The sequence below is a fragment of the Asparagus officinalis genome, chromosome 5 (assembly GCF_001876935.1).
Source record: "Asparagus officinalis chromosome 5, Aspof.V1, whole genome shotgun sequence".
Classification (NCBI taxonomy): Eukaryota; Viridiplantae; Streptophyta; class Magnoliopsida; order Asparagales; family Asparagaceae; genus Asparagus; species Asparagus officinalis.
In genome coordinates, this window is record NC_033798.1 from 10,447,614 (window position 1) to 10,462,091 (window position 14,478).

Consider the following 14,478-nt stretch of genomic DNA (forward strand, 5'->3'; position numbering starts at 1 on the left):
AGTTGCAGCGAGTGGATAAAGGGTCAAAACACCACGGGTTCAGCCCAAAATTGGTGTGTTTGGGTTTAAGAACGTGTAGATCAAGTTCAACGGAGCGAATCACAAATTTTTTTAGAAAATGATGTGATTCTAGGCCGCGTCCTTAGGTGGGAGCCTAGGGTGTCACCTTAGATTCACTTTTCCTTATATATATATATATATATATATATATATATATATATATGGAAAAGTGATTCTAAGGTGACACCTTAGATTCCCACCTAAGGACGCAGCCTAAAATCACATCATTCCCTAATTTTTTTTCCGATCCGCTCCGTTGAACTTGATCTACACGTTCTTAAACCCAAACACACCAATTTTGGGGTGAACCCATTGTGTCTTGACCCTTCATCCACTCACCGTAATTTTAACGGTTTCGAATGAGTAGAACTTTTTGCACGGCTCAACGAATGGTCAAAACACAACGGGTTCACCCTAAAATTGGTGTGTTTGGGTATAAGAACGTGTAGATCAAGTTCAACGGAGCGGATCAAAAAAAGATTTAGGGAATGATATGATTTTAGGCCGCGTCCTTAGGTGGGAATCTAAGTGATGTGGCATAAACATGTACCAAAAAGGTTGTAAGTGCACAACCGTGTCAAGTTATAGTATTTAAGATATCGATCCCATGAGGAAGGTGTTTTGTAGGAGAAAATATAAAATCGGTTCTTATGTTGTGTGCGTGACAAATAAGATTGGTGAGTGAAGAGTGGTGTTAGGGGCACACCTCAAACCGCACATCCAACCACACCTCCCCTCTCATTCGCTACAGTACTCCGGGCCCCACATGAGTTTTTAAATTTTAAAAACTCATGTGGGGCCCGGAGTACTGTAGCGAATGAGAGGAGGAGGTGTGGTTGGAGGTGTGACTTGGGGTGTGCCCCTAACATTTCTAGTGAGTGAATATGATTGTGAAGAGATTTAAAGAGTGAAAGTGATGTGTAAGTAGGTGCAAAGTGTAAGTGATAGTGGATGTAAAAGAGAATGAGTACGATCAATAAGGTGAGAAGGAAAAATGAATAAAATCAAGAAACAAATTAAAAAAATCAAGAATGAAGAACAAAATTCTAGAATGCAAGAAATTAAAAATGGTGGATTCAATTATAGATATGGGTAATCTAAAATTAAACCCACTTCTTAGAAAAGGGCGATTCCCTAGAGGGTTCTAGACTAAAGGCGAATCAAACAAAATAAAAATAAACAAAAAGAAAAACTAAACCCAAGAGGGTTCTAGCCTCAAGGTGAATAGTGTAAGAAATTAAAATCTAACTATAAAATAAATTGCAAAATCTAAACTATAAAATAAATTACAAAAAGAAAATAAATCTACTCTATAAGCATGAAAATAAATCTAATCTATGAGCATGAAATAAATCTAAGGCAAGAGGGTTCTAGCCTCTTGGCTATTTAAAAAGAAAATAAAATCTAACTATAAGCATAGAAATAAATCTAAACTAATAAGCAATAAAAGAGAAAAAGAAAAGAAATGCAAACCTTCAAATAATTCTCCATCTTCATCTTCATCTTCATCATCCAACAAAGAGAAGAAGAGAAAAATTTAAAGTGGTGAAAAAAATTATTATTATTAATTACAATAAAAAGTTACAATTTTAGAAGGCCTTCTCAATTAAGAGTAGCCCTCCTCTCTAAAAGGAGTTACAAAAATTTTCACCCCCTTAACCCCTCACTCTCTAAAAGGAGTTACAAAAATTCTTGGATAGCTTCGTCTCGTTGAGATAGGCGATTTTTATATATTATATGTTAAATTCCGCCTTCCGGATTAGGAGATATCGTCGTTTCTTTGTGGCTAACCATTTTGAATATGATTTCTTTTCATATTGGATTTTTTATTTTCTCCGGCTTCTACAGGCTACTAGGCTTGATTCTGGGCTTTTGGATAATTTAGAAATTGATTTTCCAATGGGCTTCTTTGATTCATTTCATTTAATCGATGGTTTTTTGTTGAGAGATGAGAGTTTGAGATTTATTCTTCATTAACCTGTAATTAAAGATAAAAGCAATTATTAGTGATATATTTATTCATATAAAATAGATAATGAGTGTATAAAATTATAATAAAATGTGATTATCAAATACCCCCACACCTAAACTTTTGCTAGTCCTCTAGCAAAGAAAAGAAAATCCTAACTCACTTTCGCAGGAATCGCGATTGTATTTAGCACATACAACAAGCCTTTAAACCCCTAGGTTACCCTAGTGGACGAGTTGTAGTCTCGTGAGGGTTTGTAGTGAATATACCCACAAAATTCGGTCAACTTGCCAAATTAAAGAAGTCAGTAAATAACTAAATTCATCTGATAACTTTTAGATAATCTAATTAGAGCCAGATATCACTCAAAAAAACATTTTTATATATAACTCTAAGGTATATTTTTAAGAAAATCTTCTCATTGTAGCAATACAAAACTAAGCCAAACTTAGAAATTTAATTTAAAAGTTTTGAAAAGAACATGCTAACTCTTTGTTTTAAATAATTTTCAAGTTGCTTAATTTAAAATATTTTCCAAGACCATATATACAACTATAAAACATTTATTAGTTTGTTTTTTTTTTAATTTTTTTTAACTCTTTCTTCCTTGGTGATTTTTTTTCTACTTTAACGGGCTTTCTAAGTGACCATTTAACGAGTTTTGGGCCAATGGATCCCAACCCAAATGGGCTTAGATCATTAAGTATGGAAATACTCCTTGGGCTTAATTACTCGGTCAGCTTAGGCTTTATAAGATAGAATCACCTTGAATTCAAGAGTTTTTTTTTCTTTTTGGTGCCCATTTTTCGCACTCTTCTTTTTGCAATTTTTTTTGTATATGTATATATATTTTAAAAAATATGTAAATCAAGATACTTTGAAAATTTATTTTCAACTCTAAGCTAAGCATGCAAAAATTTTATTATTTTAAATAAAAGTCCAAGTTTAAGGCTTAAGTAAAGTATACTACTTTGAAAATTATTTCTTAAGATATTTATTTAGAGTTATCATAAAAGGTGAACTTAAGTAAATAACCAACTAGGGATTAGAAAATTTCAAATTTATTAAATAAATTAATTATTACATAACTCTATCAATTTGGCAAGTGACGATATTTTTGTAATTTTTTTAAGAAAAGGGAAAAAATGTAACTAAAAATATAAAATAAAGAGAAAAAAACTAATTCTCACCCCCACACCTAAATTTTGCATTGTCCTCAATGCAGATTCTATGATGCACAAAGTAAAGCAAATAAGAAGTGAAGCACTTACATTTGGTCGGCTGATAAAAATCTACAATTACCTTTAGGCTGAGGAGGATGAAAAAAAAATTATTCTTCTTTTTCTTTTCGCTCTTTTTTTTCTTTTCTCTTTTTTTCTCTTTCTTTTTTCTTTTTTTCTTATTTTTTCTTTTTTTAACAATTAAACAAGAAACTCTCAAATAAGAGAAGAATAAATTCTTTTATTATTCTGAAATAAACAAAATAATCAATGTAGAATGAAATATTCAACATGAAGAGTTCATGTTCTACATTGAATCCTACCTTATTGCTGAAAATTCTCCCACGGATTTTAAATAAATTCAACATGATATAATCAACAATGTGCTGAAATTCTAAGCATTCCGGGTGTTCAATGATTTTTGTGGCAATGGAAGGTATGTATTATTGGTGTCATGCATATTGGACTTAGATTCTTAATTTGTGAATGTTTGTTCTCTAACAACGAATTTTTCTTTAACAATTTTCTCAACCCCAAGATTCATGGTTGATGTGTAAAAATTTGGTTGTTGTTTATTTTCCAAAAATCTTAGTTCATCAAGAAAGAGTTTTTCAAAATTCAGTTCAAAGCAGCAATTGTTTAACACAGTTTCTTTATTTTGACAAACCTGATCTGCTTCTCCTAATATTTTCAGCTCCTCACCAAAAATTTCCTCAAAACTTAGATCTGACTCTTCTTCTTCTTCCCCCGGTCTTTCTTGAATTGAATTATTAGGGGAAGAATGAATTGGAACAAGAATTTGGCTTAAAGATGTTCTTTCCTGATTATCGACATGTTTTCCTGACTGTAGTGCATTCATTTGAGTGTCCTTAGGATTGACCACGGGTTGACTCAAAATTTCTCCTTCCTCTCCTTCACTTATGGCACTAGCTAGCTGATCAATGTGGGTTTCTAATCTAGCTATGGCTTGAGTGTTGGAGTTAAGTATGAGTTCGGTTGATTGCATAAAGGAGTTCATCGTGTAGGATGTTTGAGTTAACATATCCGTGGCTAGTGTGGAGGCCTTAATTATGATTTCAAAACATTTTTCCAAAATATTGAGACGTTCATCGTGATCTGTATCAAGAGGAGTGTGAGTTACAACTTGATGATGTGGAGACTGATTTTGATGTGACAGACTGGGTTGTTGAAATTGTGGATGAGAATTTAAAGGAACTGTGTTTCCCCTAGGACAATGTTGGTTCGTGAAGTTTTGAGTTTCAGAGTGGTTTTCCTGATTCCATGCAATGTTTGTGTAACTTGCCCAACCTGGGTTGTAGGTTGAAAAAAATGGATCATTCACCGAATACTGAGATGGACTCTCTACAAACTCCCGAGCTTCATTGGAGATTTCAATCCTATTGGGATAACATAAATTTTGAAAAACTTGTGGATTAGCCATTTGTTCAAAATGAATTTGTCCATGTTTTGCATGCACCAAAAACAATTTCTTTTTATATTTTTTTTTGGAAAAATAAAAGTTAGTTTTTTTTTTAAAGAAGAAAATGGAAGTGCACAACCGTGTTAAGTTATAGTATTTAAGATATCGATCCCACGAGGAAGGTCTTTTGTAGGAGAAAATATAAAATCGGTTCTTCTTATGTTGTGTGCGTGACAAGTAGGAGTGATAAGTGAATGTGATTGTGAAGAGATTGAGAGAGTGAAAATGGTGTGTGAATAGGTGCATAGTGTAAGTGAGAGTGGATGTAAAAGAGAATGAGTATGATCAATAAGGTGAGAAGGAAAAATGAATAAAATCAAGAAATAAATAAAAAAAATCAAGAATGAAGAACAAAATTCTAGAATGCAAGAAATTAAAGTTGGTGGATTTAATTATAGATATGGGTAATCTAAAATTGAACCCACTTCTTAGAAAAGGGCGATTCCCTAGAGGGTTCTAGACTAAAGGCGAATCAAACAAAATAAAAATAAACAAAAAGAAAAACTAAACCCAAGAGGGTTCTAGACTCAAGGTGAATAGTGTAAGAAATTAAAATCTAACTACAAAATAAATTGAAAAATCTAAACTATAAAATAAATTGCAAAAAAGAAAATAAATCTACTCTATAAGCATGAAAATAAATCTAATCTATAAGCATGAAATAAATCTAAGGCAAGAGGGTTCTAGCCTCTTGGCTATTTAACAAGAAAATAAAATCTAACTATAAGCATAGAAATAAATCTAAACTAATAAGCAATAAAAGAGAAAAAAAAGAAATACAAACCTTCAAATAATTCTCCATCTTCATCATCCAACAAAGAGAAGAAGAGAAAAATTTAAAGTGATGAAAAAAGTTATTATTATTAATTGCAACAAAAAGTTACAATTTTGAAAGGCCTTCTCAATTAAGAGTAGCTATCCTCTCCAAAAGGAGTTACAAAAATTTTCACCCCCTTAACCCCTTACTCTCTACCCCTATTTATAGTAAACATCAGTGAATGAGAGCCATTGGATCAAACTTGAGCCCCAAGACAAGCACAATCAGCCATTGACGCGCGCTACAGTAATCTGGCATCGATACAGGTATCCATGCCCACATCGATGCCGACATCGATACTCATTATTTCAAAATTCTGATTTCACGGATAGCTTCGTCTTGTCGAGATAGGCGATTTTCATATATTATATATTAAATTCCGCCTTCCGGATTAGGAGATATCGTCGTTTCTTTGTGGCTAACCATTTTGAATATGATTTCTTTTCATATTGGATTTTTTATTTTCTCCGGCTTCTACAGGCTACTCGGCTTGATTCTGGGCTTTTGGATAATTTAGAAATTGATTTTCCAATGGCTTCATTTCTTCATTTAAACAATGAGTTTTTGTTGAGAGATAGGCGTTCGAGATTTATTCTTCATTAACCTGCAATTCAAATATAAAAACAATTATTAGTGGTATATTTATTCATATAAAATAGATAATGAGGGTATAAAATTATAATAAAATGTGATTATCAAATACCCCCACACCTAAACTTTTGCTAGTCCTCTAGCAAAGAAAATAAAAAGAAAATCCTAACTCACTTTCGCAGGAATCGCGGTTGTATTTAGCGCATACAACAAGCCTTTAAACCCCTAGGTTACCCTAGTGGACGAGTTGTAGTCTCGTGAGGGTTTGCAGTGAATATACCCACAAAATTCGGTCAACTTGCCAAATTAAAGAAGTCAGTAAATAACTAAATTCACTTGATAACTTTTAGATAATCTAATTGGAGCCAGTTATCACTCAAGAAAACATTTTTATATATAACTCTAAGGTATATTTTCAAGAAAATATATATATATATATATAGGGAAAAGTGAATCTAAGGTGACACCCTAGGCTCCCACCTAAGGACGCGGCCTAGAATCACATCATTTCCTAAAATTTTTTTGCGATCCGATCTGTTGAACTTGATCCACACGTTTTTAAACCCAAACACACCAATTTTAGGGTGAACTCGTTGTGTTTTGACCATTTATCTACTCGCTGTAATTTTAACGATTTCGAATGAATAGAACTTTTTGCACGGCTCAACGAATGGTCAAAACACAATGGGTTCACCCTAAAATTGGTGTGTTTGGGTTTAAGAACGTGTAGATCAAGTTCAACGGAGCGGATCGCAAAAAAAATTTAGGGGGAATGATGTGATTTTAGGCCGCGTCCTTAGGTGGGAGCCTAGGGTATCACCTTAGATTCACTTTTCCCTATATATATATACATATATACTACTATATATAAATATATTATATATAATATATATATAATATATATATATATATATATATATATTATATATATATATATATAATTATATATATATATATATACTATATATATATGAAAAAGTGCTGTTCCTTAAGGTGACGTCGGCTATCAATTTTAACGGTTTCCCCCGAATGATAGAAATTTTCACATGATCGACGGAGGTCAAACGTTTGCACGGGTTCACCCTTAAACTTTGGTGTGTTTGAAGGTTTTGAAATATGTAGATCAAATTCAACGCGAGCCAGATCATTCCACAATGTAGCTTATACTAATTCATGTAATTTATCGTCGCGATCCTTACCGATGATTTACCTTAGGCGTACCTAGTATTCACACTTCTCCCCATATATATATATATATATACTATATATATATATATCATATTATATATATATATATATTATATTATATATATATATATATCTATACTATATATATATATTAATATATAGATTAATGCGTATCCTATGTCAAATGAGGCGATTTTCTTCCAGACGGCTGTGATGTGACCACAATCCACCACCATATGAATAAAGTAGTGGAGATGATGCAATTTACATGGTTGAGATTATGCCACCTTCATTGTTTAATGCGAGCAAATTTCCCTCCTTGACATAGCATACCCATTAATCACACACACACACACAACACACACACACACAGCACACACGACACTATATATATTTATATATATTATATATATATATTATATATATATATATATATAATATATATATATAGCATTTAGAGAGAGAGAGAGAGAGAGAGAGAAATGGAGAACCTTGGTACCAAGTTGCTCCAAGCAACTTGGTAGTGATGTGGCTTAATCTGGTCCCTGCATCTACATTAGAGTTGGTGAAAGGTGATTGATGCTCTATTTTCTAGGTGTGATGTAAGGACAAGATTAGGTCACATCACTATTTGGAGAGAAAATTGGTTTCTTGATTGAGCTAATCATTACAACTTCAGTCATTTCAATAAAAACAAAAAAGATAGTCTTTTTATAAGACTCTTACACGATGAAAATAAAAAGTACAATTCTCGTCAAAACAAACGCAAAGTACGTTTATCACCCGCTGTTTGCGTGAGATCTTGGCCTGTGACGGGGTCGTTGATATTCGTGGACCACCAAATGATCAGATCAGATCCGAAGCTTCGTTGATTCGCGAAGGAATCAAGAAACCGAAGCAATTATCTTAGTAACAGCGAGATAATCAATCTTCTCGAGATCACCGCAACGGGGCAATCTCAAGGAAAAGAACCGGGCTGCAGATCTGTCGAACTGTCATTCTTTATGCCTGAAGAACTTGATCCGATCTCCTTCTCCTCTTCTAAAATTCATGCTCCTTCAGTTTTTAATTCAGCAGGGCTTCGTCGACGCTCGAGAATTTCAGATCTGGAAAAATGAAGGCTCTGGAGCTGTATTTATAGGCTTTGGGACCTTTGTTTTCGGATAAGAACCATCGATTCACTCTTATCTTCAGTTGTAACCACTTAACCACGTTCTTGGATGATATTAGATCGGTTGGAACAAATCCAGAAGGTTAATGATCGAAAAATAGTTTAAAACTGCCAAAATCAGTTTTTCCGTATTACAGACACACGTGGGTGTCTCGGCCAGGCTTTGGCCGAGACACCTCTTAGTGTCTCGGCCAAGGCTTGGTCGAGACACCTCTTGGTGTCTCGACCATTTTAGCTCTAACTATCTCCTATGACCTCCAAATAATATGATTCAAGATGCGTTGGAAAGCTGACGAAGATATCTACAAGTTTTATTTTTTAATATTCTTCATATTTGAATCATATTATAGCCAAAATCTCTATTCTTATCCGAGACACCCACACTGTCTCGGAATTCCGATGCAGTTTATACTATCTTTGGTGTTTTAGCTTTATCTCTGTCATTCGACCTCAGAATGAGGTGATCTAGGATGCGTTAGAAATATAACAAAGATCTCTACAACTTTTGTTTTTTGAGATTCTTCAGATTTAAAGTGAATCATGGTCAAAACAGCTCTACAATGTCTGAGACACTTATGAGTGTCTCGGCCATGGCCGAGACACTTGCAGTGTCTCTCCGTTGTTTTGACTTTAACTCTCTCATCCGACCTCAGAATGAGATGATCTAGGATGCGTTGGAAAGATAACGAAGATCTATACAACTTTTATTTTTTTGAGATTCTTTAGATACAAAGAAAATCATGGTAAAAATATCTCTGCAATGTCTGAGACACCTGTGAGTGTCTCGGCCATGGCCGAGACACTTGCAGTGTCTCTCCGTTATTTTGACTTTAACTCTCTTATCCGATCTTGGAATGAGGTGATCCGGGATGATTTAGAAATCTAACAAAGAGCTCTACAACTTTTATCTTTTGAGATTCTTCATACTCAAAGAGAATCATGGTCAAAATAGCTCTACAAGGTCCAAGACACCTATGAGTGTCTCGGCCATGGCCGAGACACTTGCAGTGTCTCTCCGTTGTTTTAACTTTAACTCTTTCATACGACCTCGGAATGAGGTGATATAGGATGCATTGGAAAGATAACGAAGAGATCTACAATATTTATCTGTTGAGATTCTTCAGATTTAAAGTAAATCATGGTAAAAATAGCTCTCTAAAGTCCGAGACACTTGTGAGTATCTCGCTGGTGTAAAATGGCCTGAACGGTCTCGTGTATTTTGGCTCTAAATTCATCGTCCGAACTCGGAATTGCGTGATTCAAAGTGCTTAGGAAATCCGAAGAGGAGATCTACAAGCTCCCATGGTTGAATCATATATGGAGTAGACAGGACACGATGGGTGTTTCGTCTTTCGTAAGCGACTCGTAGTTCCCGATTAGTTCGTGTTTCCGTTATTTTGAAGTTCCGTTGCTTCATACTGTTCGTCGACTAACTTCATGCGCTTGTCAACGTCAAATAAGCTTCTGTAACTCGAATAATGATGTTTATCGTCTTCTCTCTGTCTCGATCCGCGTGCGGGAATCCGTGGGTAATTTTTGACGCCTACAGATATCCGTTCCAAAGTGTTTCGATCTCATTTTTTTATAGAAGAGCCTGAAATACTTTGGATGTGATTGGTCTAACCTTTAGTTGGTGAAAAAAGACCTGTAGTAAGCTTCGATCTTTGACTTCTTCGATTTTCAGCCCATTTTGATGAATGGCTGACGTTCTTCTGGCGCTATGTTTATCGTCCGGCCGTCGTCGAAGTCTCAAATCAAAACTGGTGAATTGATTTTGGCTCGTATCGTCAAGTTGACTTTGAATTGACTATCTCTATCACAACGCGTTGACTTGCGTTAACTTTCATCATGAAGTGTTGATCGGCGTTGACTTTCATAGCAACACATTGGCCGACGTTGACCTAGGGTTACGCATTGACCATCGTTGACCTTAGGGTTTTGGATCGCCAGGTGTTGACTTTCATCGCAACGGGTTGACTGGCGTTGACCTAGGATTACACGTTGACCGATGTTGACCTTAGGGTTTCGGATCGCCCGGCGTTGATTTTTCATCGTAACGTGTTGACTGACGTTGATCTAGGGTTACGCATCGACCGACATTGACCTTAGGGTTCCGGGTCGTATGGCGTTGACTTTTCATCACAACGCGTTGACTAGCGTTGACCTAGGGCTATGTGTTGACTGGCATTGATCTTAGGGTTTCGCATCGATTGGCGTTGGAGTGTAGCGATCCCAAACGTCGGGTTGTAGGACCAACTATTAAAGTTATTTCGTTTGCAGGTATGGATCTTATCCCGAAGTTTTTGAATGCTCAAGTCATGAGACCAACTAATAAAGCTGATGCGTCAATGACTCTTGTATTTATAGGATTTTTGACAAACCCCCAGACATCAACGGGTTTGATGAACCTTTACCGACTACCGTTTGAGTCGGGGTAGCATGCAGATTATTTAAATATGTTATGCATGTGACGTTGTGCTAAAAGAGTTAACTCCTTTAGTGCTATGATATTGAATACGTAGACTTCATCTTTTTACGGGAATAGACTACCCGGCAACGCGTGTTAGGCACTAACTTATCCATTCTTAGGATTCAGGATAAAATTCCCCAGACTTGGATTCTGGTGTCTTCTTTAATCGGTGAAAGACTAAACCGGAAACGCGTGCTAGGCGTTGACTTATCCCTCCTTAGGATTCGGGATAAAATTCCCCAGACTTAGATTCTGATGTCTTCTTTAATCGGTGAAAGACTAAACCGGCAACGCGTGCTAGGCGTTGACTTATCCCTCCTTAGGATTTAGGATAAAATTCCCCGTGTGTGTAAGGCATGGATTTTAGAGCTAAAAGATGGTGTTTTTTCTTAGGGTAAAGACGAACCCGATGCTGGAGAGGAAGAATTTTATATTCTATCTCCAGGTCTTTTTTTAGGGTAAAGACAAACCTGATACGGGAGAGGAAGAATTTTATATCCTATCTCCCAAAGCCGAAGAGGAAGAATTTTATATTCTATCTCCAGTAACAAAGGAAACTCAAAGTGGGATCTCCACTTCAAGAATCCAGGAAAGTGAAACTAAGAGTGGGATCTCCACTCTGAGAATAGAAAAGATTCGGGTAATCCTAACTGTCGGAAGGTTTGATTACCGAACTAAAGATGTGTTTCTCATTTATCGAGAGTGAATTACGGTCTTGGTCCTAACTGTAGGAAGGTTTGACCAAGATGGGAATCTGAGACGACCCTAACTATTTAAATGTTTGATTGTTCCATTTGTGGACCCCTCGTTCATGGAAGGAATCGTGAGGGGATTTTGGTTGTCGTCCTAACTGTTTAAAGGTTTGACCAATATGAGAATTTGAGACGACCCTAACTGTTTAAAGGTTTGATCGTTCAATTTGTGGACCTCTCGTTCATCGAAGGAATCGAGAGGGGATTTTGGTTATGGTCCTAACTGTTTAAAGGTTTGACCAAGATGTGAATTTGAGACGATCCTAACTGTTTAAAGGTTTGATCATTCAATTTGTGGACCTCTCGTTCATGGAAGGAATCGAGAGAGGATTTTAATTATGGTCTTAAGTGTTTAAAGGTTTGACCAAGTGGGAGTGAAAGTATAAATTACAGTAGGAGTGTTGACTTGTACGAATCACTCAGTGGGGGTTTTCGATGTCAAATGACGAGATCCTGAAACGAAGGTGATTTGACAAACGTAATAGACCGTTCGAATTAAAATTTCCACTAGTATGTCAGGACTTTAACAACGGGAGTTTAGTGTTTATCACTTTGTTTGTAACGACTGGGTTATCCCTAAGAATATTACATGTAACATTCTTTCGAGAACTTCACATTACATGAATTATCCACCCCCAGCTTTCTTTGCGAAACTGGGTTCAATGAGGAGAACATTGTCCTCAGTCGCATGTTCGGGTTATCCTTAAGAATATAAGATTCTTTAGAAAGTTCCCATGAAAGAAAGAAAATAGTTTAGACTCATATACCTGTTAGAGTATCGAGGAGTAATTTATACTCGTATACTCTTCGGAGTGGTGCACCGTCATTCGGCTTATTCTAGTTTTATGACGCCAGAGTCGATTAAAGCTTGAACTTGTTTTTTAGACCAAAACAAACCTCAGTAGGATGGAGAACCCTCCTGTGATACACACAGTAGTTTGGATCCGTAATCCTCTTAGCTCCCTCCTGATCTTTAATAGGTGGTAGCTCAATCTCACCGTTATTCAGGAGGTACTCGAAAATATCTGGAACTTCCTCATCCTTGAAAGAGTACTCTTTTGGAGTCTCGGATCTAGAGTCCTTTGCTGCTTTTGAGGTTGTTGTTGTGACGTCTGATTATTATCACCAGCAACCACAGGCATTGACTGCTGGCTTCTTTCGGTCTTCTTCCTTCTGAGAAAGCGTTCGGCGTGTTCGCCGCACATATTCAAGTCTTTCCAAGTCTTGGCGGGTTTAATCCCATAACTCCCAACACGTCCAAAGAGAGGTTATTGTGGCAAGTATGTAGGATGAATTCCTCCATGATCGGATCTCGGTAATTTATCTCCTTGCTCCGGAAGCGTTTAACAAAGTTGGCGACTATTTCTTTATCTTTTTGCTTCTCATCGAAGAGTGTCCTAACTAACACCTCGGCGTCATCATCAAAGAAGTGGGTGAGGAACAGGTTTTCCAAGTCGTCCCAGTTATTGATGCTCTCTGGCTTGAGGCGGCGGTACCAATCGAAGGCATGTCCGCGAAGGGTTCCAACGAATGACCGAACCATCACGGGCTCATTTCCGGAAATTATTCCCAAATGGGACTTGAAGTAGATCAAATGCTGAGTGGGGGCACCCTTCCCGTTGAATGACATGAAGTTGATCAGGTTAAATTTTGTTGGATACATGATTACGTCCTATTCTTTTGGATAGGGACATGGAATACCGGTCATCTTTACTTCTTGGGTGGACATCAAGGCTTTTACCTTATTTTCCAACTCCTTCATCTTCTCATCCTTGCTTGTATTTTGCGTTGGGAAATTTTAGGGAGGAATAGCACGGCTACCCCCAGTGTTGTCATTATCGATAGGACCACCCCCCACGTTGTCATTATCAACTAGACCAACTCCAGCATTGTTGTTATCGGGAGGGGTATCAATGTTAATAGTATTATCCAGTTCTGGATCACTATCTACTGCATTGACTTGTTCTACTGCATCGTTGCGATGACTGAATTCGCCAACCTATCTTGATAAGGCTTGAAGTTGCAGGTCATGTAACTCCATCATCCGTTGTATGGTCAGTTCTATTTCAACCTTAAACTCTTCTTTCTGCTTAGCGAGAGCATTTTCGATCATCTGAGTTATTTGGTCAGGAGTGATGGTGAGCGCTTCACGGGATTGCCCTGGGCTGGATACAGTAGCGTTTGAAGCAATTGTAGAGAAAGCATCTGATGCTTCGTCATCTGAGGATAATCCTCTATTCATCCTTTGATAATCCCTGCATCTAGTGGTTCCTGATCGCAAACGGGTCAGACGATGTGATATGAGGGGATTAGAATTAGAAGGTTGAATCGACTTTCCCTTATGAGACATGTTGATGGTGACCGCGGATTGTTTAGGTCCTACAGTTTCTAGCTGGAGCCGAGACATTAATTAATCTGGAACTTCCTCATCCTTGAAAGAGTACTCTTTTGGAGTCTCGGATCTAGAGTCCTTTGCTGCTTTTGAGGTTGTTGTTGTGACGTCTGATTATTATCACCAGCAACCACAGGCATTGACTGCTGGCTTCTTTCGGTCTTCTTCCTTCTGAGAAAGCGTTCGGCGTGTTCGCCGCACATATTCAAGTCTTTCCAAGTCTTGGCGGGTTTAATCCCATAACTCCCAACACGTCCAAAGAGAGGTTATTGTGGCAAGTATGTAGGATGAATTCCTCCATGATCGGATCTCGGTAATTTATCTCCTTGCTCCGGAAGCGTTTAACAAAGTTGGCGACTATTTCTTTA